The following is a 21,172-nucleotide window of genomic DNA, read 5'->3' on the forward strand; positions in this document are numbered from 1 at the left end:
AGTGTGTGTGTTGATGTAGAAATGAGTATTTTCCTTAGGTTTAGAAGCAGATCACTTTTTCAGTACTCCAGCTACTTGTGGTACTATTCTCAATCTGCCTGAGTCCTGTGGATGGGAGCTGGAAACAGTCTCCTTCTGCACACTGGGACTTGGATTCTCCTGCTGTAGTAGATAAGCAAATCCCAATTAGATTGATGGAGATTTATTGATGTCTTTTTTTTGGGGGGGGGGGGGAGATTTGGGTTTCTGCTTGTTACAAGGGCTTAAAGAAGGGTTGAAGATCAGACTTCATAGGCAAGGATTACTAAAGAGATTATTTGATTATTTTATTTTCCTTATGTACAGATTTAAATTTCTTTTTAGTAGTAAACTTCAATTGTTCAGTTTGTTCAAAAGGTGGTTGAACAGCCCCTCTTTACAGATGTCACATTAACGAAGCCTGGGAGAAGCCTCTGTTTTCTTTTAGAGGAGAAGATGAAGCAAAGTGCTCTGTTCTCTCAAGAGGCATTGGAAATGACATCTGAGTCTTTGCAGCACAGATTTAATCAAAATTAGTCTTGCAGATTAGAAGCTGTTGTGGTTTGACACTGGCCAAACACCAGGCACCCACGGAAGCCACTCGCTCACCCACCCCTGCCACAGCTGGGCAGAGGAGAGAACATTGAACAGAGGGTCCATGAGTTGAGATAATGACCCGAAGAAAACACTCCAGGGGCAAACCAGGCTCATCTTAGAGGTACAAAGTGAATTTATTACTAACGAAATCAGAGCGGGATAATGAGAAGTAAAAGTAAGCCCTTCAAAACATTTTTCTCCAGCCCTTCCCTCCTTCCGACCAACAGCACAGGGAGACAGGGGGTGAGGTTTTGGTCAGTTCATCACCCAAGGTTTTCTTCTGCTTGGCTCAGGGAGAGAAGTTGTTTCCCTGTGAGACCATGGGGTCTCTCCCAGGAAAGACAGTTCTCCACAAACCTCACTGACATGGTTTCTACCTCACCAGCAGCAGTCCTCCCAAAACTGCTGTGACATGAATTCCCCCCATGGCACACAGGCCTCCCAAAACTGCTGTGGTGTGGGGCACTGGTCGACACAGTGCAGTCCTCCAAGGACAGGCTGGGAACAGAGCCCTCTCTCCAGCGGGTCTCCCACTGGATCACAGCCTCCTCCAGGTACCCCCTGCTCTGGCATGGGCACTTCTGCCATGGGCTGTGGGTGGATCTCTGCATCCCCCCTGGATCTCTGCATCCTCCATGGATCCCCACAGGCTGTGGGTGGATCTCTGCATCCCCCATGGATCTCTGCATCCTCCGTGGATCCCCACAGGCTGTGGGTGGATCTCTGCATCCCCCATGGATCTCTGCATCCCCCATGGATCCCACGGGCTGTGGGTGGATCTCTGCATCCCCTGTGGATCCCCATGGGCTGAGGATGGATCTTTGCATCCCCTGCAGAACTCTTCCAAGAGCTCTTCTTTCAGACCCATCCTGTGACTTTACATGTTTGAAAAATATGGATGTACATATTATGTATAAGATGCATCTCTTCTCTCTTAGCACAGACCTGTGCATGTATTCTTTGTATTTAATAGTTTTGGAATTTGTTTGGGGGTTTTGTTGTTGTTGTCGTTCTTGTTGGGTTTTGTTTTGCTTTGCTTTGTTTTGTTTGGGTTTTCTTTTTTGGTAAATTAACAACTGTTTTAAGACCACAGCTTAAGCAGATGGGCATTTTTAAACTTCTAACTGAGAAAGTTAGATTTTATATGGCTTCAAATTTTTCACCCTAAGCAGCTAATTTTTGGATATGCCAGGGCAGAGCTTAGCATGTGGAAGATAGAGACTGGAAAGAAAAGGGTGGGGTTGCTGTTAAATGGATGGTACTGAAATGAATAAATACTAATATCCATTGTAAGACCTCAATCAACTCACTGGAGGAGACTTCTGAAAGGGGTTACAATATTTCTTGTAACTCTGGGTAGGACACGTGGGAGAAACACCAACCAGATATTCTCAAGAGGTCAAAACAACTTCACCAGCAAACTTTAGAAAGTCAGGAAGCTTTGGTAAAAGATTTAGTAAAACATCCAGTCAACATAAAACACTTCTCAGAGCATTAACTTGCCCTATTTGACTTAGCAAATATTAAACTCATTCAGTGTTATATGACTCAAAGCGTTCCGAGAAGAGGGATTTAGAAGAAAAAGAAAGAGGGTGTAGGCACTCAGTTTGTGGTGACTGGGAGTGGGGCTGCCCCAGCCTCATCCCCAGTGGGTCCAGGTGTGCTGAGCTGGCACACAGGTGCAGTGCATCAACAGGAGGGGATAAAAGGTTGGGCTGAAGGACAAGAGGAGCAGAGCTTGCAGCCTCCTGAAGTGACGTGATGTTACTCTGTATGGACAGATGCTTGCAGCCTCCTGATATGATATGCTGTTACTCTGCATGGACAGACACCAGAGGCCTGAAGAGCTATGGCATTACTCTGCATGGGCAGATGCCTGAAGCCTTCTCAAGAGGTAAGGTGTTACTCTGTATGGGTTGGAGCTTTCTGATATTGTAAGGTGATACTTTGTGTATTGTGGCTGTCTCAACTGCGACTTATGCTGTGACATATGCTACGGCAAGAGGGAAAGACAGAAAAGATACAGAAAAGCACACATGTAGTGGTATTCAGATAGAAACTCCAAGATGAAGGTAGGGTCAAGACAAATGCTTTGCCTCATGTTCAGCCTTAAATACCCCTTGGCCTTCCTGTGCCTTTTCCCCCAGGTAGGACTTGTGGTCATTTGGCCACTTGGGAGCTGGGTTAGGGCAGGGTGAAGCATTGCCCCCAGCCCTGGAGCCTCTGTCCCAGCCTGGCAGTGCTGCCAATCAGGGGCAATGCCTGACCTGCCCCCTACCCCCCACATGATCCCAAAATGTCTTTGCAGTTAACCTTTCCAGTCTCTGTCAATCCATATCAGCATGCTTACTTTTTCTGTTTTCTTCTCATTAAGGAACCATAGCTTGTAAGGCAAACAAAACAATAACTGTACTGGTTATTGGGAGACTCCCAGTAGAGGCAAAGAGCTTTGTTTCTTAATCTTGTGCCATGGCATGCGTTGTGAGAAAAGTGAAGCCTATTCCAACTCCAGGAAACTTAAATGGTTGTCAGGTAGTGTAAACGCTGTCTCAGAGCTGGCGAAGGGTTTTTTTGTTCTGTTCTGAATTTTTTTTTTCACGTAGAAATCCAGTGATTTCTGAAGCACAGCGGGCATGGGAACCTCTGACCTTTGCTATGTATCACTGCGTTTGGGGTTGCTGTTGCCTTCTTTTCTGTAACAGCCCTACAAATTTGCTCTGCAAATGTGAACAAACTAGGTTAGAATATTTCATTTGAGTTCGTACATAAAGATAATTCCATATAAATGTGGTATAAAACAAAATCTACAAGAATACTTCTGCTTTAGATCAAGTCAGGGGAGGAAAAAAGGCATTTCTTATGGAGTGAATAGTCTCAATGCAGTATGTAAAAGATAGCAGAAGCAGAAGATACAGGAGTATCCAAACATTATACCATGCAAAACTTATTGCCCATAACCAGGTTAAACAGGCTTGACACACATGTCTCAGTAAAGCTACTTTAATAAAAATTTATGATCAGCTCAAGTTAACTGCATAACAACTGTCTCATCCTTTTCCCCTTTTATGCTTTTATTTCTCTCATTGTTGCACCTTATTTTTGTATGCTATGTGCTTCGGGCTTCTGAAAGAACTTTTATTAGGATCTGATAAAACCTTAAAATTTGCTCTCATATTCATTAAGGACATATTCTGCTCAGACTGTTTGAATGAAGGCAAAGACATGCTCAGTGTAAGGGCTGCCTGAGGAGGAACATGTGGCTAATATCTTCATAGTACTTTATTACACTTTGTTTATGAGTAGGAGTTAAGATGTGGAATTCAGAGCACTTGAGTACCTTCTCAAGTTACACTACACCTCCCTGATATTTTGAATTTTCATAGCTTTCACCTCAATATGAAGGTTTAATCATCTGCCCCACAGGGATGCTGCCATATGCCTATGTCTCTTTAGTGGTTCGCAGAGTTTTGAAACCTGGAAAATTCATCTTTATTTAAATATATGCTTTAGCAGTCTGTTGTGACAATGAAAATAATATATTGTGTGTGCGCAGGAATGTGGAATAAGGTTTCAAATCATGGTTCAGTCTTATGGATTTGGCTAGCTGTGTACTATCTGAGCTTATTTTACTTTTCTATTAAAATTTTGATGGTGTTTTCTTTCAAAAAACTTAGCATGTTAAAACAGTTTACTGATTTTTCAAAGAGGTAAGTTAATGTATTAACACAAGGGGCTTGGAGGGGCATCATAACAATGGGAACATGCGTGAAATGCAATCCTGTGCATCTGGACATTTTTTTCAATATAGCTGGTCTAACTGTTGTTACTAAGTACCACGCAAGAAAACCCTGAAGGGATTGTCCAAAATATTCTGGCATATAATTTCTTGCAAAGATGTTTTCTTGCTGATGCTTTGGTAGACCAATTGCTCACACCAAAGGATATTTGAGAGATATCTTGAGGGAGTGAAAAAACATGGAAGAAAAGTAAATGCCAGGAAAAATGAACTCTGCTTGAAATCCTGTACGTTATAGTGCTGTGTTCCAGTATGTAAACCTGAATTTTCACAGCCCACTGGAGCTACCTAGCCAGGCAGCTGAATAGGAGGTTTGTCTTTGGCTTGGGTGCAGCTCAAGCATCCAGCCTGCCCTGCTAGTGAGTGCCAAGTGGAACAGGTTTTGCCTTGGGCTGTTCTTTGCTGTACTTGCACTCACCAGCACACTGGGATGGTGGGTGCAGTTTGCCACTGCAGCAATTACCCCCACCAGCGTGGATTACCTCAGATTCTGATGGCAGTTAGCAGCAATGAAACATCATTTTATTGAAGTGTTAGCTGTTTCCTAATTGTACATTAAAATGCTCATAAAGTCACTATTGAGAACATGTTTGCCCTGTGGGTTACCCTTACAAACATTTTCAGAAGGATTTAAGCAGCATATAAAGAATGTAAAATATTATATATAAGCTCCACACATTAATCTCATTTTGAGTAAGCCAGGGAGGGAAATGCAGAAAGTGTCCTTTGTGACTGCCTGTGAGGATACTGCATCCAGAGATCAGTGAGGGGGCTGACATGGCAAGCGTTACCTCCTGTCACAAAGTGCAAGGGTGCACGTTAAGCACTTTTCCACATTTTTCTACACCTGTATTGGAATGTCTTCACCTAAGGCAAATTGTTTCCACATACATCTATGCCAGGTTTATGCTGATTCAGCTAGAGAAGTTTAGTTAATAAATTTTACAATATGTAGGGGAAAGGTAATACCTATCATATCTGGAAAAAATTAATGTTTTCAGAGACATGAGTGAGTCTGGAGTTAGCTTAGTGTTTTCTTATTAAAAATGACCTAGCAGTTAAGTTAAAAACATCCATCTGGTTGTAAATATTTTAATTAATTGTATTTATTAGGAGCTGAAATTTACTTCAACCTTTCTTATTCTTTTACTTGTAACAGCACTGTTCAAAAATATGGTTAAAATTCCACAGATTAGATTTTTATTCCCCCCTCCTTCTTCCCACAAGGGTGGGTTTCCCTTCTTCGCTTTACGAGGAGTTTAGAACCAGATATTTTTCCCTTCTGCTTACCAAGGGATTAATAATATAAAACTTGGCAAGGAAATTGCTGTCTGTGAACCAGAGTGAACATTACTTGATGTAACCCAGATATAATAGTTTCTTCTGCAAGCTGAAATTTTTGAAGCATAAGGAACATAGGAATGATTTAGTGGTGTGGGCAAGTAAAGAGAAAGCAACTTTAACTTGTAGGTATGAAGGAGAGAGTTTTCTCTGCTCTCCTTTAAAATCCTAAGGAAATAGGATTTTAAAACAGCTCCAGTCTGGGGGAAGGAAAAATCCACTTGAAAGAATATGAAATTTCAGGGTGGAGTTTTTTAGTTGGTTTTGGTTTTGTTCTTTTTGGTTGGTTGTTTTTGTTGTCTAGGGTGGTTTTTTTTTTTTTCTGAAATCATCCAAGTTTTAATTCATTCTGGACTGGTATGATTCAAATCTTGATGGCTGCCAGGTCTTTTTAAATGAACATGAAGTTGGCAGATTGGGACTGTGCAGGCACTAAAAGCACAGCAGTAGCAGCCATGATCTAGAAGGAGCTGCTGTATCCCTTGTTTATAAATACTTTTGAGAGAGGACCAGAGGGGGCAGCTCTCCCCGTGCTTTATATCAAAAAGCTCTCAGTGTGAAGTGAGATCAGAGCATGTGTCTGAGCTTTGTCACCTTGTGTTTCTCTGAAAATGCAGTCCTAAAGTGGAACCGTTACCTCCTTCCACACATGTGTTGCTCAAAAGAAACATGGTTTTGTAGTCACAAATGCTTCCTCAGGTGGGGTATGCAAGAGGATTGCCTACTATAATATTGTTAATCTGAACTGTGGCATTTTTCCCTGTTTATACTGCATCTTCTTTCTAAGGCTTTTTTTGCTCATACGCTTTCTTGTCTATACAGCAATGAAGGACACAGTCATTTAAATCTGATACAAGCAGCTCAATCTCTGTTTTAGGTATCATTCATTTGTACAAGCCAATATCTGCAAAATATCTCTATCTGTCCTCATAGTGGGGTGAAAATGGCTCAGCTACTCAGCTTTGGATATGTACTAGCTTTTGATTTTTTTGGGTGCATTCGTTAAGATTCACATGGCACCACTTCTGAAGCTTGTCCAGGTACCACTGGATGGCTTCCTGTCCTTCAGATGTGTCAGCCACACAGTGCTTGAGTGGTGGATATAAACGACTGTACCATGCACTTGTGATCTCACCTCCAAAGTCTAGTGTTAAATGTGTGTGTATATATGTACAATTACTAAAAAACCTGAGTTTTGGTAGACAGTAGTATATTACTGTAGGCAATTTTAACCATTTATAAGAAAAACTCCATTATCTGGAAATGTCTTGAACAGGAAATCAAGAGGAGATATTTTTTATTAACCTCTCCGGGCTGTTTCTAGAATTTATTTGAACTATTCGCTTTTGGTGTTTTTTTTTAATTAAAAACATCAGTGTTGCTTTTGGAATTTTGCTAAACTTCCTCCAAATGCTATGTATAATTGCAAATTCAGCTGAGTGTTTTAACACATGCCAGTGTCTATTTTTAATACCATTTTAACCAGTGTTTCCCTTGGACCTCATATATTCTGCATGCAATTACTGTACTTAAGCACTATGGTTTTTAAGCACCCTTTTTCTCCTGACTATCCCTCACCAAAAGGGAGTGCTCCCCACTTAAGATAACACTGAGCTAGATGCTAATTTTTACATCCACAGCATGAAGGAGGAGCAAAGAAAACATTTCTAGCAGCATGGGGGCCATCTCAGTGTCAGAGGGAATGCTCTCCTTTGTGAAACTAAACCTGCATCTGTCTTTGTTATGTGTTTAAACTTTTCACAGAAGAGTATACCTGAAAAGTTAGGCAGAAAGACTTTGTTTGCCCGTATGCAGTTGAAGCCATTACATCTCATCTTCCTTTGAGCAGAGTTCTTTCCTCCTGAACCATTTGCCTCTGTTGAATATCGCTCTTTTCTTTCTTTGGCACTTAGGCTTGGTGCTTCATTCGGTCATTGTTGTTCATATTTGCAAGAGCAGCCTCTTAAACACACATTTTTTCATCATCATAATCAAAACAAATTATATACATTTCCACAACTTAAACCTGCTGCATTCAACGCTAATTTTTCATTCTTCCTTTAGTTAGGTTTTTGCTGGCATTTTGCATGCTCAGGCTTTTTTTGCAAGGGTAATGATAAACGTCCTGTGCCTCTAGGGGAGGGGCTGCCTGAAAGTTATTTGGCAATAGCTCCAGATATGTGGCTCCAATTTAAAATCCCTCTTTTTCACCCTTCAGTTATATTTCTTTAAACAATACAGCAGAAATAGAAGGATTTTTAGTCAGCTTTGGTGTGATGGTTGGCTGTTGCTGCCAAATTAATGTTGGTAGCCTTTGAAGCACATCAGTGGCTGTGGCTATAACGTGACCCTGCAAGATCTTCCATGGCAGAAAGGAAGGCATGCTGGCTAAGTGTCTTCTGTTATTTTGAAATGGCATTTTCATTTAGTTATTTTTAATGTAATACATAAAGAAATTTTTCAGTGGTGGTAAAATTTTCAGCACCAACTATACTGAAATCAAAGGTCATGTCTTAGACTATTCATGCAAATATCTGGGATCATGTTTTGCCAAGATTGAGCCTGTTTGTGTCATTAAAAAAATACAATTGCATAACAGAAGAAGGATAACAGCACATATAAATTTGCTTATAAATTTGAAAATTGGTCCTTGTTCATAATTACAACCATTCCTCAGGCATAAAACTCCACTTGCTCCTTCATAGTGAAATGGCTTTACAGGCTGAGGTTTTTGATATAGTGATGCAAAGTTTGTGAATAATAACTAAAATAAATAAAAATCCATTTCATTTTCCTTTGGTAAATTATCCTCTGTTACTTTTTCATAAGGTCATGTACATACACAAGGTATTTTAATGGAATGACAAATGTAGGACTTCCTCATGTGTACCATGATAATTGTTTTCCAACTTGTATCAGGCATTGAGGGTGAGCAGAGCTTTACAGCTATGGGTGTATGTGGATCAAAAAATTGCTTTTTTGGTGAATTCTTGTATCATTTGAAAGATACCTAACTGGTGTCAGAGCAGATATTCAGAGAGGAGCAGATATTCTTTTGTTCAAAAACATAAAAACTTGATTACTTTCTCCTAAACAAAAAAAAAAAAAAACAAAAAAAAAAAAAAAAAAAAAAAAAAAAAAATGTGTTGGTTAGGTCCTTCCTACCCAAGCATACAAATAATTATGAGCTGAAAGGAAGGACACTGCAGACCCGTGAACGAATTCCCGTGATTTAATGAGCTTTGAATTAGGTCCTGTGGTAATAAAAATGCAAATAGCAGCATATCTTTTGAGACACTCACTGTTTGATAAAAAAGTTGCAGACTCCAATTTAGTCTAAAATTTGGTTGGGATAATTTGATCATTTTTCAGATCTATGTGTTGTTTTTTTTTTTTTCTAAAAGTCTGAGGTTTACATAAAATTTGCTGTGTCTACAATAGCAAGTAATATGGTGCAATAGATGAGCAGACTGAGGTGGCCAGAGCAAAAGCCTCTAGACCTACATCATCACTAAAATGCAACCTAAAATGCAATGGGCACAACCATGACAGAATCTTATGGATCCCCTTTACAAACAAATGAAAAAGTGTTTATTTATTTCAGAAGCCCTTACATCTTCTTTTTTCCTTTGGTAGAGCACCCTTCACAAATAAAAGGTGCCAATTAAATTTATATTGATGTTTTATTATTTACAAAGAAATTGAGAATCTTGAAGCTGGAACCAAATTTCTTTTAGGATGAAAATTTTCAGTCTTGAGCCTTACGTGAAACTATCCTTATAACAAAAAGTATTGGTAATGAGAGAGGAAATGTCCCCAGAACATATATGTATCAATTTGCTCCCAGCCACCTTTTACTTGGAACAAAGGCAACAGAAATCCTGGCAAACCAGGATTTTTTCAAGACTAACTGAAAATCTCTATTACTCTCCACTTCTTCATGCTTACTCTCGCATTCACATTTCTTCTTAAAGTCTCTGATACTGATACTTTTATGTAGATAGCATTTGCCTCCCCACTGATAATTTTTTCTTTCTTTGCTTCAATCTGCTAAAAATTATCATGAATTACATCTCCCTTCTTGCTCCACACACTAGGCTCCCTACATGTGCAAACTGCTCCTTTACTAATGTGTAAATTAACGTCTTCTTTTCCTGCCGGCCTAGTATGACTGGATTCTGACCTCAAGACCTTCCGTATGTTTCTAGGTTTTGTCATTACCTTAAATGTAACATAAATACCCAAGCCAACTCTTGACTTCTGTTTTTTGGGTCCCATAGCAGTTAGCTTTGGATGTAAGTGTGTGTTTGGCATGCAGAAGAGTTTAAGATGCTGGTTTATGGCAGATTAGTTCCAAAGGATTGGCAAAATTTGGCATCATCACCTCCTTGTATCAGTGTTGTACAGGCTGGTACTGTAGTCTCTGGAAACAGAGTATGCTCTATTTTTATTGTTTTTAATTTACCATCCTTAGAGTCTTTCATGGTAGGGAAAGGACAGTGCTTTGTCTGCTTTTGAAGCCTTCACTTTTGAAGCCTTCACTCCTCAGACAGGAGGAGGAATGTTCTCTGTAAAGCCCAGCAGTTGCCCAAGAAGCTGCCACCACACAGCAGTAATGAGAGTTATTAAAGTTCAGAACATCAGAAGTGAGTGTTTCCAGTTGCAGAATATCACAGTCCTGGCTCATTGCCACCAGCCTGTGTTCAAGCTGTTTCCATTTTTGCTAACCAGCAAAAGAATAACAGGATGTTTATTCCTTTTTTTTTTTTTTTTTTTTTTGAGCAAGTCCTGCCTATAGGGCTGCATTGAGGTTAAGTGCATCTTTTTATTCTATAATTTGCAGTAAAGGTATCTGGTAATACAAGATGGGAAAGAAGAAAGGACTGAGTAGTGCAGTGTTCACATGGATTAAAGGTTTACTTTGGCAAAGCTCACAAGCACAACATGTACTTGTATCACAGGTGTTTTCCCAAAGCATCTCAGCTGCCTAGACAAGATGTCATGGCAGCAACTCGTGTGTGCTCTTTACTGCTGGAGCAGGGCAAACATTTTGCTTAACCACAAAACAGCTTATGAAAAAAAAACCAAGCCCACGATGCTGTACTCTCAATTGTTTTCAATTACGTAAGTGATTCTTGGGGCCAGGATTATTCATATTTAGGCTGTCAGAGTTCATTCTGTCACCACAGAACATGTAATCCTATAGCTCAAGTCCAAGGCAGAGGGAGAAGATCCACAGTGTGCTTTGAGCAAATTGCTTTTCCCTTGCAGGATAATTGCTGAGCTCCTGCCTCTCCTGTCTTTTTTAGATCAGATCTGCTGGTAGCATGAACTTCTGGGCAGGGGACTTCTTTTGGCCTGCTCTTGGACAGCACTCATATTGTCTGGGTCTGGCTGACTCCTGCAATAGCAATCATAAATAGAAAGATTAGTAAGCAATATGTAAAACTGAGTACAGTGTGGTAACTGTTGTTGAGGTCTGTCATGCTCAAAATCCTTGAATGCAAATTTGTATGGAAATTTGAAGTATTCTGGGAATACTATCTATAATCCCTAAAATAATTTTAAATGTACTGAGGTAGTGGAATGTAATGATGTTGCTATATTTTAACTGAAACCAGCACTTGGTTACTTGTTTCTTGCTCTGGAACCCGGAATCCAAGTCAAACACTCTTCTCTGCTGTTGAATGGAGCTATTTGTAAATACCTGACACATTAATGATTTTTTTCAGAATCTATCACAGTGATTACACCTATCAACAGTACATGCTTATGTACGAGAGTTTTGTTTGATTAGTGTTGGTGAACCGGTTTAGTGATGCTGGTACAGTTTATCAATTATTTGCAACTTGTAATCTAATGTAATCTGAAGCAGTCCTGCATGAATAGCGAGATAGCTGTTTTCTGTGAAATTTTCACTGCTTTCCTTTTTTAATAAATAGGAGTTTCTGACAAGTGAGAGATAGTTTGGGACATAACCTTCTATGAAACAATGCAGGAAGTCACAAAAATGGTTAATAACCAAGACTGAGAGGCAGAATGCTTTTGTAGAAAGTCAGTATTTTAAAGGATTTGGAATATTTTTGTGTGTTTATATCATGTTGTGGTCCCCTGAGAGTATATTAGGCAATGGGAAATGAATTACTATCACCATCTTTACTCTTTAGGATATGTTTGTGTACAACAAACTTATCCAAACCCTATAGAGAACAGCTTTAACCCACACAGTAATAGCAATTTGGACAGGGGGTGGTGGGAAGTTGCTGGTATTTGATGAGAGGTTCAATTTGCCCCACAGAGGTCTATTCTTGTAGAATACAAACTCTTCCAGCAGCTGTGTGTCCCATCCTGTACAAGGTCACAGAGACCTTCATCAGACATGTACCCAGGGATCTCTGAGCACAGGGGAGCTGGGACGAATCTAGTCAAGTAACACCAGCAGATCTTGATCATGCTCTGTGGTTGCTGTGAAAAGTCATTGGAAGTTCCAATTCTTTGTATTTACAGACTTAGAGATTTGTATAATTAATTAAGCCTTTAAACTGCAAAGGTATATGAAATTTTACCCCGTGAAGTTGCCCAACTGCCTTCAGACAATTCGTGTCATTAGAAAAGATTATAGCAGTGCACATGCTCATGTTGTTAGACACTTCAGCCATTAATGACTCATGTATGGCAGCCCTGTAGCAGTGTACAATTTCATGTTGTGACATGTTCGATGCATTACAGATAACATATCATTTCAGTGTCAAGGGAAAACAGTGGTTTGATGTTAGTTTCAGCCCTTTAAAGTCTGACTTGCAACCTTAAAGAAATGAAGTTCATATGTAAGAATAAATGAGAGACTGGAAATTCCTTCACTTACATGTTGCAGTAATGTTTTGTATGTTTGTGGGGAACTAGAACTCCGGTCCGTAACTCCTTTATTTGAGCAACAATTCAACAACAGTGTTCAAAGTGCTGTTTGTGCAAGATGAAAAAAGGTAGATTCAAAAAAAAGGGATTTGTAGAGCTGACCAGGCAGTACAACTTCGCCTTGAAATTTGAAGATAAAAAGAAAGGACACATAAGCACATTCCACTTTTCAGTGACAAAAGCCTCTGTGACAGGAAACTGTAATCAGTTCTCCTGCAACATAATGGAGTGTCAGTCAACCATCTAGCTTCTAGGAGGGCCAGGCAGCTGTGGGAGCTCTTCTCGTAAGACGTGAAACAACTGAGGAGCTGGCAAAGGAAAGGCTACGAACAGTCATCAGCCTATCTGCTGCTGGGGAAATATCCTCTGTGCTTTGGCATCTTGCCCCCGAGGTTGCTGGCCAAATGTGAGACGATTTACCATTAGGGTGAGGCTGTCTGCCAGATGGATAAGCCCCTACAAACTGAGCTCAGACTTTCTGACGTCTCCCACTTCTGCTTTCACGTATCCAAGAGCTGTGGCTGGGACCTTGTCAGAGAATCCATTAATGGGGAAAGGAACATGGAGAGTGTAACTGGTAATCAGGGAGAAGTGTGCAGTGCCTGAATGTCCACTTGGACTCCTGCACAGGATTGCAACACGGTTCATGCAGTATCTGCAAGGCCTTCTGTACTCTTGTGGACTTGATTCCAAACAAATTGCTGTCTAATCTGCAAGAGTATTGAAGCCTTGAAGTATTGTATTGAAGCCTGGAAGTATTGTATTGAAGTCTTGTATATTCTACTCAATATAAGGAACAGTAAATTATTCTTATGGAGTCTTAATACAGTATCATGCATGCACATCTATGTGTATAAACATGTACATGCATATGGAATTTGGGGGATCACTTTAGGTTTACTTTAGCTTTCCCAATTATTTGTTCATCTCAGCTTTCAAAGCAAGTAGAAGGTGAAAATAAAACCAATCTCCTTCCCTTTTAAAGAAAGTACTTTGGAATCACACACAGAAAGATGCCTTTTATTTTTAAAGCTATATCCTATTAGAAATGAGCATGAAAACCACCTGCAAAGTACTAATCTTCTCTTTCCAGGTGGAATAGTTGACACTCCTGGGAATTCAGCCTGTAATAAGGCTATTATAAACGTGAGGCTTAAATAGCAAAGCAACCAGTGTGCTTTAATCTGCTGTGAAGCTGTACCATCCTGATGGATGGCTAGTTGCTTGCACTGAGGTTTAATATGATAATAACTTTTTCTACCATCAAGTGGCATCCCCCTACATTATTGTATGGAATACAACAGAAGTACCCCAGTGGTTCTCGCTTTTGGTGTCCTTCTATCTTGAGAGAAAGGAGGGGCAGATTTGAGGAGGTGGGCTGTTGAGGAGGAGTGGTTCTCCCCTCCCTGGGAAAGAGCTGGAGAGGGGACAGTCTTGTCCCCGAAGCCAGGGCTGACCTCATTTGTGTGACAGCTCTGAGGCTGTCACTGTTTTCTTACAGACGCTCCTGCCTGTTCTGGCACTGGTCTGTCCACTGAAGGACAACAGGTTGAGACCAGGATTAAAGCCTCACTTCTTTGCTTCTGGCTGATTGCTAAACTGGATCACCGGCACTCTCAGTGCACTTTAACCACTTTGGTGCTTGAGACTCAGTTTTATCCTGGGCTGCAAGTTTTCACAGTTTGTGTGCAATTAACTTGTTTCAGAACAAGAATTCACAAGTGAAACTAATTTTAATAGGAGGTACATTTGCAATGGGCATTGAGATTTCTGTGCATCCAGGCTCTGAGGCTGTTCCGTCAGCATGAGTGATAAATCCTTTCTAAAGGCTAACACAAATTTAAGGCTCTGTGGGCCACACATAAAAATACGATCTTAGATTTTCTGAAGTAGAGTCTTTGTTCCTTTTACTTTGGTGGTAGTATCTTACAAGTTTGTAGAATAACCAAAAACTTCCTTATTTCTGGAAACTATTTTCAAGTTTAGAGGAAGGTCAAGAAAGGAAGGAAATCCATTTTCTATGACATCCAAAGGTATCTGGAAGTCTGTCATAGAAAGATATCTTTCTATGACATCCAAAGATATCTGGGAGTCTGTGTTTATATGAATATCTGTTGTCTCTATAAATGCAATTTTTATCCTTTTAATCAAAAAACTGGTAACTCCAGAATGGTCCTTGGTAAGACCCCAGGGAAGACTTAACAGTAAAAGAGGATCTGTGGAAAAGAGAAATTTGCTAATAGTGCAGCCCTTGTGTTTAGCTGGTGCTGCATCAAGAGGGAAGAAATCTCCTTCTGTCTCTGAGTGCAGCCAATGGGACAAGCTGTGTGCTAGTGGGGCCACAGGGAAACTGCCTTCCTCTTGTGCTGAAGGAATATATTATCACTGAAACAAAGGAAAATAAAGGATCCTCTTGTTTCAAACTACCTTCACTGCCGCAGAGGAGGAAGGCTTTATGGCTTGCCAAGAGGGATAAACTTTCACCTGAATGGGGAAATTGCATGGATCTCTCTAGAAAGGGAGAAGTTGCTGGAGGGTGGGTGGCTGCAGCAGAGAAAGAGCTCTGTTCCTGCATGCCACACAGCAGTACGGTGGGGTTTATCGCTTGAAATAATCTGTACTACAAGCTTTTGTCTTGAGATTTCAAAAAGTGTCCACACTAATGTAACCACAGTGAACTAATCTGAATTATGTTATCTTGAGCTGTGACTGAATCTGACACCAGTGTATTTTGCTTCCAAGTAGGAAAGGCTAGGAATAATTAAGTACACAAGAGTTCCTGTGAATTTTATTTAAAATCAAAGATTCTGCTTCTACATAGCAACTTACATGCCTTGTTTTGCAGACATATGGCTCATCCTTCATGTGTCATATCATGAAAAATGTGGCTTGTAATTCTGCTGTGAAACAAGATGTTTGTGATTATAAATACAAATTATATCATTTGTGTTTTTTAATGAAGTAATTGTGAGCTATCAGAATATCTTCTATTTAGGGGTGGCAACAGGATGATGTTGTGCATTATATATATAGGCGTATAACTGCATATGTGTATATGTACATGTACATATATATAAGTACGTAGCATTCTCAGACATCGAGATGCAGGTGGCTCTTTCTGAATCCCAAGAGCAGAGTGTGTATCCTGAAAAGCAGATTTGAGGAGGAGATGATTGATACCTAGGCTTTGTAAGGCTGGAAAACTGCACCAGCAGTACAATAGGTTGGAAAATAAATATCTGTAAAGAACAAGTTCTCTAAACCATGGCAGCAGCTCTGTAGCCTTCTTAGTGACATGGATTTTTCACATGCCACCCTGAAGCTCAAATGAGGATGGCTAATGGCTAATTAAATGAATCCTGTTTTCCTGGAAAAACCTGTTCCAGGACCACTCGATGCTGCTGATATTGGTGCCAGGAGGATCATGAAATAGGAAATAGCTGTTTGAGAGCTTAATGAAATCCCACATGCTGCAGAAGGGCTGCTTTGGAAGCTGTCATGACCTACTGGTATGGGGCATGATGTTCGTTCTAGGTCCTGCTCATGCTGAGCAAGGATTATATGTCAAAGAACTCTTATGCTTTTATTATACAGTTGCCTTAGATTCAGCAATGAGACCACTATTGAGAAACATAAGGCATTGGTTAACAAGCCCTTAAATTTTAACACTTCTTAAAAGCAGTGCCTAATATGCCCTTAATTTTTACTGTACACTTTAATAAGCTCTCAAATCTTTCAGTTCGAAGTTGCTGGCTAAGAAGCCGCACTAGACTGTTTCTCAAAGGTGCTGGCTTAAGCCACAACACTGCTTTTCAAAGGTACTGGAACAAACCACAACACACTTCCACAAGCTCCTCACTCTAGCAACAAACTTCAGTATGGAGTCTGGAGTAGAATATGATAGCTGTTCTTTCCACAGGCAAAGAAAGGAAGGACAGAAATAAAGACAGAAGAGAGAGAAAGAGAAGAATATCACCAGTCCTTAGATACTGCATTGGTTCTGCCACATGGATGTCCAGAGCTGGGGTAAATAATAAGAGTGAAAGAGAAAGAGAAGAAAAAGAGCACAAGGGGGCCTGATCCACATCCTTTTACAGTTACCTTGGTGCATACCTCGGATGCAAACTAGATTTTTCCTGCTGTTTTGTTTGCTCATGAGCAGACAGCCCCTTTGAGCCTTTCTCCAGGAAGCCAAGTAGAGGGACAGGTGGACTGAGCAGGAGTCCCAAGGTGGAGCAGGATGTTGATTCAGAACAGGTCTGCCCCACTTCCTGGGACCCTCTTCTCCAGTCACACCTTTCCTGTCATAACAGTCAGAACGTTTGACACAAAACATGTTTATGTCTGGTCCTTTACAGAGGCTGAAAGGATTGTAGGACACAGTGAGCAAAAAAGGGTTAGTAAGGCTCAGAACTCCTGAGCCTGTCAAAAGACAGCAGAAATCTCACAGGAAAGACATGTGCTGTATCTCATCATCCTGAGCCACTCAAGAAACCCCAGAGGAGCTTCAGAGATTTGGCAAAAAGGGTTGATAAAAGGCAGTAAAGCACATTAGGATTGGAATGCAGTGCTTGGCTCTGGAGATGGGGAAAGGAATCTCAGTAAATATATATCTTCAGATAGACATCGCCTCTCGCTCTTTGTCTAATGACTCGAGCAGTCACTGCCCTGGACCGTGATTTCAGCGTCATGTAAGTTGCCTTTCTCCTTTTCTTGTGGGTGAAACATCAAGTTGTAACTGCTTCAATTGCTCTATTAACAACAAGTGTTAGAACCCATGAAAATGAGCTTCAATTTGAGCTACTGATTCCGGTACTATGGGAGTTACAGGAGGATCCTAAAAAGTTAGGTACCAACAGGACTTAAATCCTGCTTCCAAGGGTCACAACTCAGCCAATTAAATGCAGTATGTCCCTCTGAATAAAAAACTGAAAAATATAATAAAACTAAGCCCTAAGGCTGAAGTAATTTGATGTCCTTTTCAAACATATTTTTTATATTTTTGTGTATTTTGGTCATTGAACATTGTTTCCACACTGTTTAAGAGGGCCCAAGGTGAAAACAAAGCACAAAAAAATCTCAGGCTAAAGCAAATCCAGTAGTAGTAGTTCTGTTGCTTTTCAAAAAGTCAATCAGTTTAATACTTTTTCTCCAAAATGGGCAAAATCTACAGGTGAGCTGACATTAGAGTTTAGATTTGCATTATCGTTCATATTTTATTTTAAATGCAAATTTTAAAGAATCTTTTAAATCTGTTTGTTTTGGGCAATATATTTAAAACTGCCTGTGCAGAATTGCCTGAAACAAATTGCCATCTCACATTCCATATATTCAGGTTTGATTAAATTATTTCAACAGCCATTGCAAGAAATCAACAGGAAACTAAGAAATAGAAAAGATTTCTTCTTCTAGCACTGAGAAATAGCTTGACAAATTACATTTAATTGCAAACTGAAAATACCAACGAAAGCATAAAACCAGAACAATAAAAAGAAAGATGATTTTGTTACACTTTCAGTGGATAGTTTTTAACAAATTTGTGCTTAGTTCAAGTCAGATTGTAGTAAGAAGTGAACCGGTATTAGAATCATGGCTTGAGTGATCAAACAAGGACTGGAAAAATTCTTTGGCAGAGATCCATCTACACAGGAACTTGGCCCGCATGCAGAGAAAATATACTACACATGTATAAATTACACAGGCTGGGACAGTGCTGGTCAAAACCATCCATACTGGAGTCATGTGGGAAAGAAAGTCTAGACACCATCGGTTAACTTGCTTCCACTAAAATCATGCAAACTAGAAATTAGCTAAAACCACATTTGCACAAGTAGGCATAGAGGAGTTTCTAACCAGCTGTGTTAACTAGATGTTCAAATGGAGCAACCAAAGGAATTCAGCCAGTTGAATTTATTGGTAAAGCTTACTTTCAATTTTAGTTATAATTATGTGGTTTTTTTAAACAATCAGTTAATTAAGCCTACCAGAGGGGCAAAATCAGTCCATGTTTTATTACAGAATGTAACTTGCAGCCAAGGGTTAATTGTTGCAGTCCTACATTTTCATTGCTGCAACCAAACTTTATCAAAAGAGAATCCAAATTCCTAATTATTAGCACACAAGGCCAAATTAAAAAAAAAATGTAATTTATTTCATAATTTTAACCAAGGACAGGGTTTTTTTTCCCGAGGAGAAAAAGAGTAGAAAAGGAGCAATGTAGGATTGTTCAGTCATTTTTGGGAAAGATAAGGAACTCTGTCTAGAGCTACTGTCATTTTTGGAAGGCACAAGAAATTGGGGAACTGATATTGAGATGGGTTTTATGTAATATATAATACCATATAGTGCTATATTATATATATAAAATCATTATATATTATCACTACATTTCTGAGATTTGGGTTTAACTTCCCTAGTTGTATCCCTTTTGGTGATTGTGGATAGTCTGGTCAAATGCAGATAGGGCACAAGTGCTTTTTGACCTATGTGCTCAGTCCCAAGCAGAGTACAGATTTCAAGAGGTCTAAAGATATAGCCAAGGAAAAAACTGCTCAGGTGACGACATGGACAAGAGAGTGAGTGCTACTAAATCTTCTCAAAACTCCTGAAAGGTCTTTCCATGGTCTGTGTTCACCCAGAAGAACACTTACCTGGACAGTCAGAAGCAGACTTGCGTTTGAATATGGTCGGAGGACTTTTTATGGACAGGAAGGCTGAAACGGCTTGGTCAGCTGCCAGTGTGCAACTACTGCAGATGGGAGTTGTGCCAGCTTTAGCTGCATTACAAGATAGCTATTCAGGAAGTTTACAACTTTTCCAGGTCCCATCCATGTGCCTCCTTCTAGGTCAATCCATCTCCCCCTGCCCTCAGCATGCAGGCACAACAAAGAATACACGTGTGTGATACTCAGACATTCCTTCAGGGTCTCACCTCTTGCCATCAGTGGTGATGCTGCTCACTGCTGCATCTCCTCTTCTCGAAGCCTCCCTTGTTATTTCCTTCTTTCCCAGGCAGCACTTTTTGTGTGTCAATTAAATTATTTCAACAGCCATTGTGTGCCCTCCCCAGCTGAGTCCCGCAAGCTGCTCCTTTCAGCTCTGGGACCTGGCACCCAGCAAGGGATGCACAGCCAACTACTCAGCTGCAACATCTTCTAAACACATAAAACATTTTCTATTATATCTTTGTAATCACACTCACACCTTTCAAAAGCTTTCCCCCAGCGCTGGCCAATGTCTCTGGATGTGCACCAGGACCTGCCCTGGACTTCTCTCCAGCTGCACTGCAAACACAAAACCTCTCACAGGTATGCATCCACCTTTCAAAAAAACAACATGCTCTTTGAAAAATTACTTCTGTCACTGTAAAATACAGTGGAGCAGGTGTTTCTGTTTGGCCATTTTCCAGCTAAGCTGCCCTCCACAAATAGAAATATAACTGTTTACTTGTCTACATGACATTTTAATTAAGAGGGTTTACTAACCACCATAATGGATGTACCAAATAATTTCTGACCTGAAGTTTGGAAAGAACTACAGTAATGCCTGTTTTGAGTGGACAATGAATATTGAAGGAGAAAAAAAAAGATGGAAGTAGGTATGTATGTATAAGGCATGGCATGATCTTTCAGAAGGCAGCAGAGAAGCAGATTCCTCCAGTATTTATCTATATTTAAAAAGCAAAAAGCTCCACCTACAACAGGATTTTTCTGAAAAGAAGTGACTTATCTCCCTGTACTGATACTGAAAGTAAGAACTGGCATCAATTAAATTAGACATTGTATATATGTGATGTAGATACTTCAGTTGTGACAATGTATGCTGAGGCTGAGAAGGTTTTCCTAAAAAGTTGGCCAAGTAACAACGTACACTTAAGGAATACAGATAGTATTTTACTAGGGAAATGCCTGAAATAGTGTGAATCTTTAGTCCTTAGTGTAGCATCCTTAAATGAAATGTTTGCTCAGCTGGAAATGAAACATTTGTCTGACGGTTTTTCATAGAAGATGCTGACTGTTTTCAGTTGAAGACTTAAGTCAATTGAGGTCTGAGAACCTAACTTAGACAGTGTTTTGAAGTGCTCGGTGCAAGAAATGTTAGAGTTGGTTTTTCAAGTGCATGAATTTTCAAGATTAAGTCCAGGTCTTCAAGTTAAGCAGTTGGAAAATAAAACGTGCACAACTGGCAGATATCCTTTTCTGGTCAGTTTTCCAGCCAGCCGTAACTCACCTCCCCCTGCAGTCTCCTCCTGCCCCTCCTGCATGTGCCAGTCAGTGTGGCACTATCCCACCCAGCAGTATGACAGCATTCAGCAATTTAACCACTGCCATTCATCCGCTGCTCAGCACTGGTTTTTCCACGTGCCCTGGTACAACTGCTCCCCTGATGAGCACCCACCATGAGTCATCAAGAGTTGTTGAATTGTGCTGGTTAGTTCCTGGGCTTTTTTCTACTCATCAAAATGAGCTCAGCAAACACCTGGCCTCGGTAGCCATCCATGAGCCC

At 40.2% G+C, this 21,172-nt stretch overlaps 1 long non-coding RNA gene across 1 annotated transcript; it reads left to right on the forward strand.

Moving 5' to 3' along the window:
• Positions 1–272: 272 nt before the first annotated feature.
• Positions 273–16,687, forward strand: LOC128809213 (uncharacterized). The gene is made up of 3 exons (XR_008437655.1): positions 273–736; positions 2,397–2,509; positions 16,587–16,687. It is a non-coding gene; the product is annotated as an uncharacterized LOC128809213 (long non-coding RNA).
• Positions 16,688–21,172: the final 4,485 nt, after the last annotated feature.

The sequence above is a fragment of the Vidua macroura genome, chromosome 6, assembly GCF_024509145.1.
Source record: "Vidua macroura isolate BioBank_ID:100142 chromosome 6, ASM2450914v1, whole genome shotgun sequence".
NCBI lineage: Eukaryota > Metazoa > Chordata > Aves > Passeriformes > Viduidae > Vidua > Vidua macroura.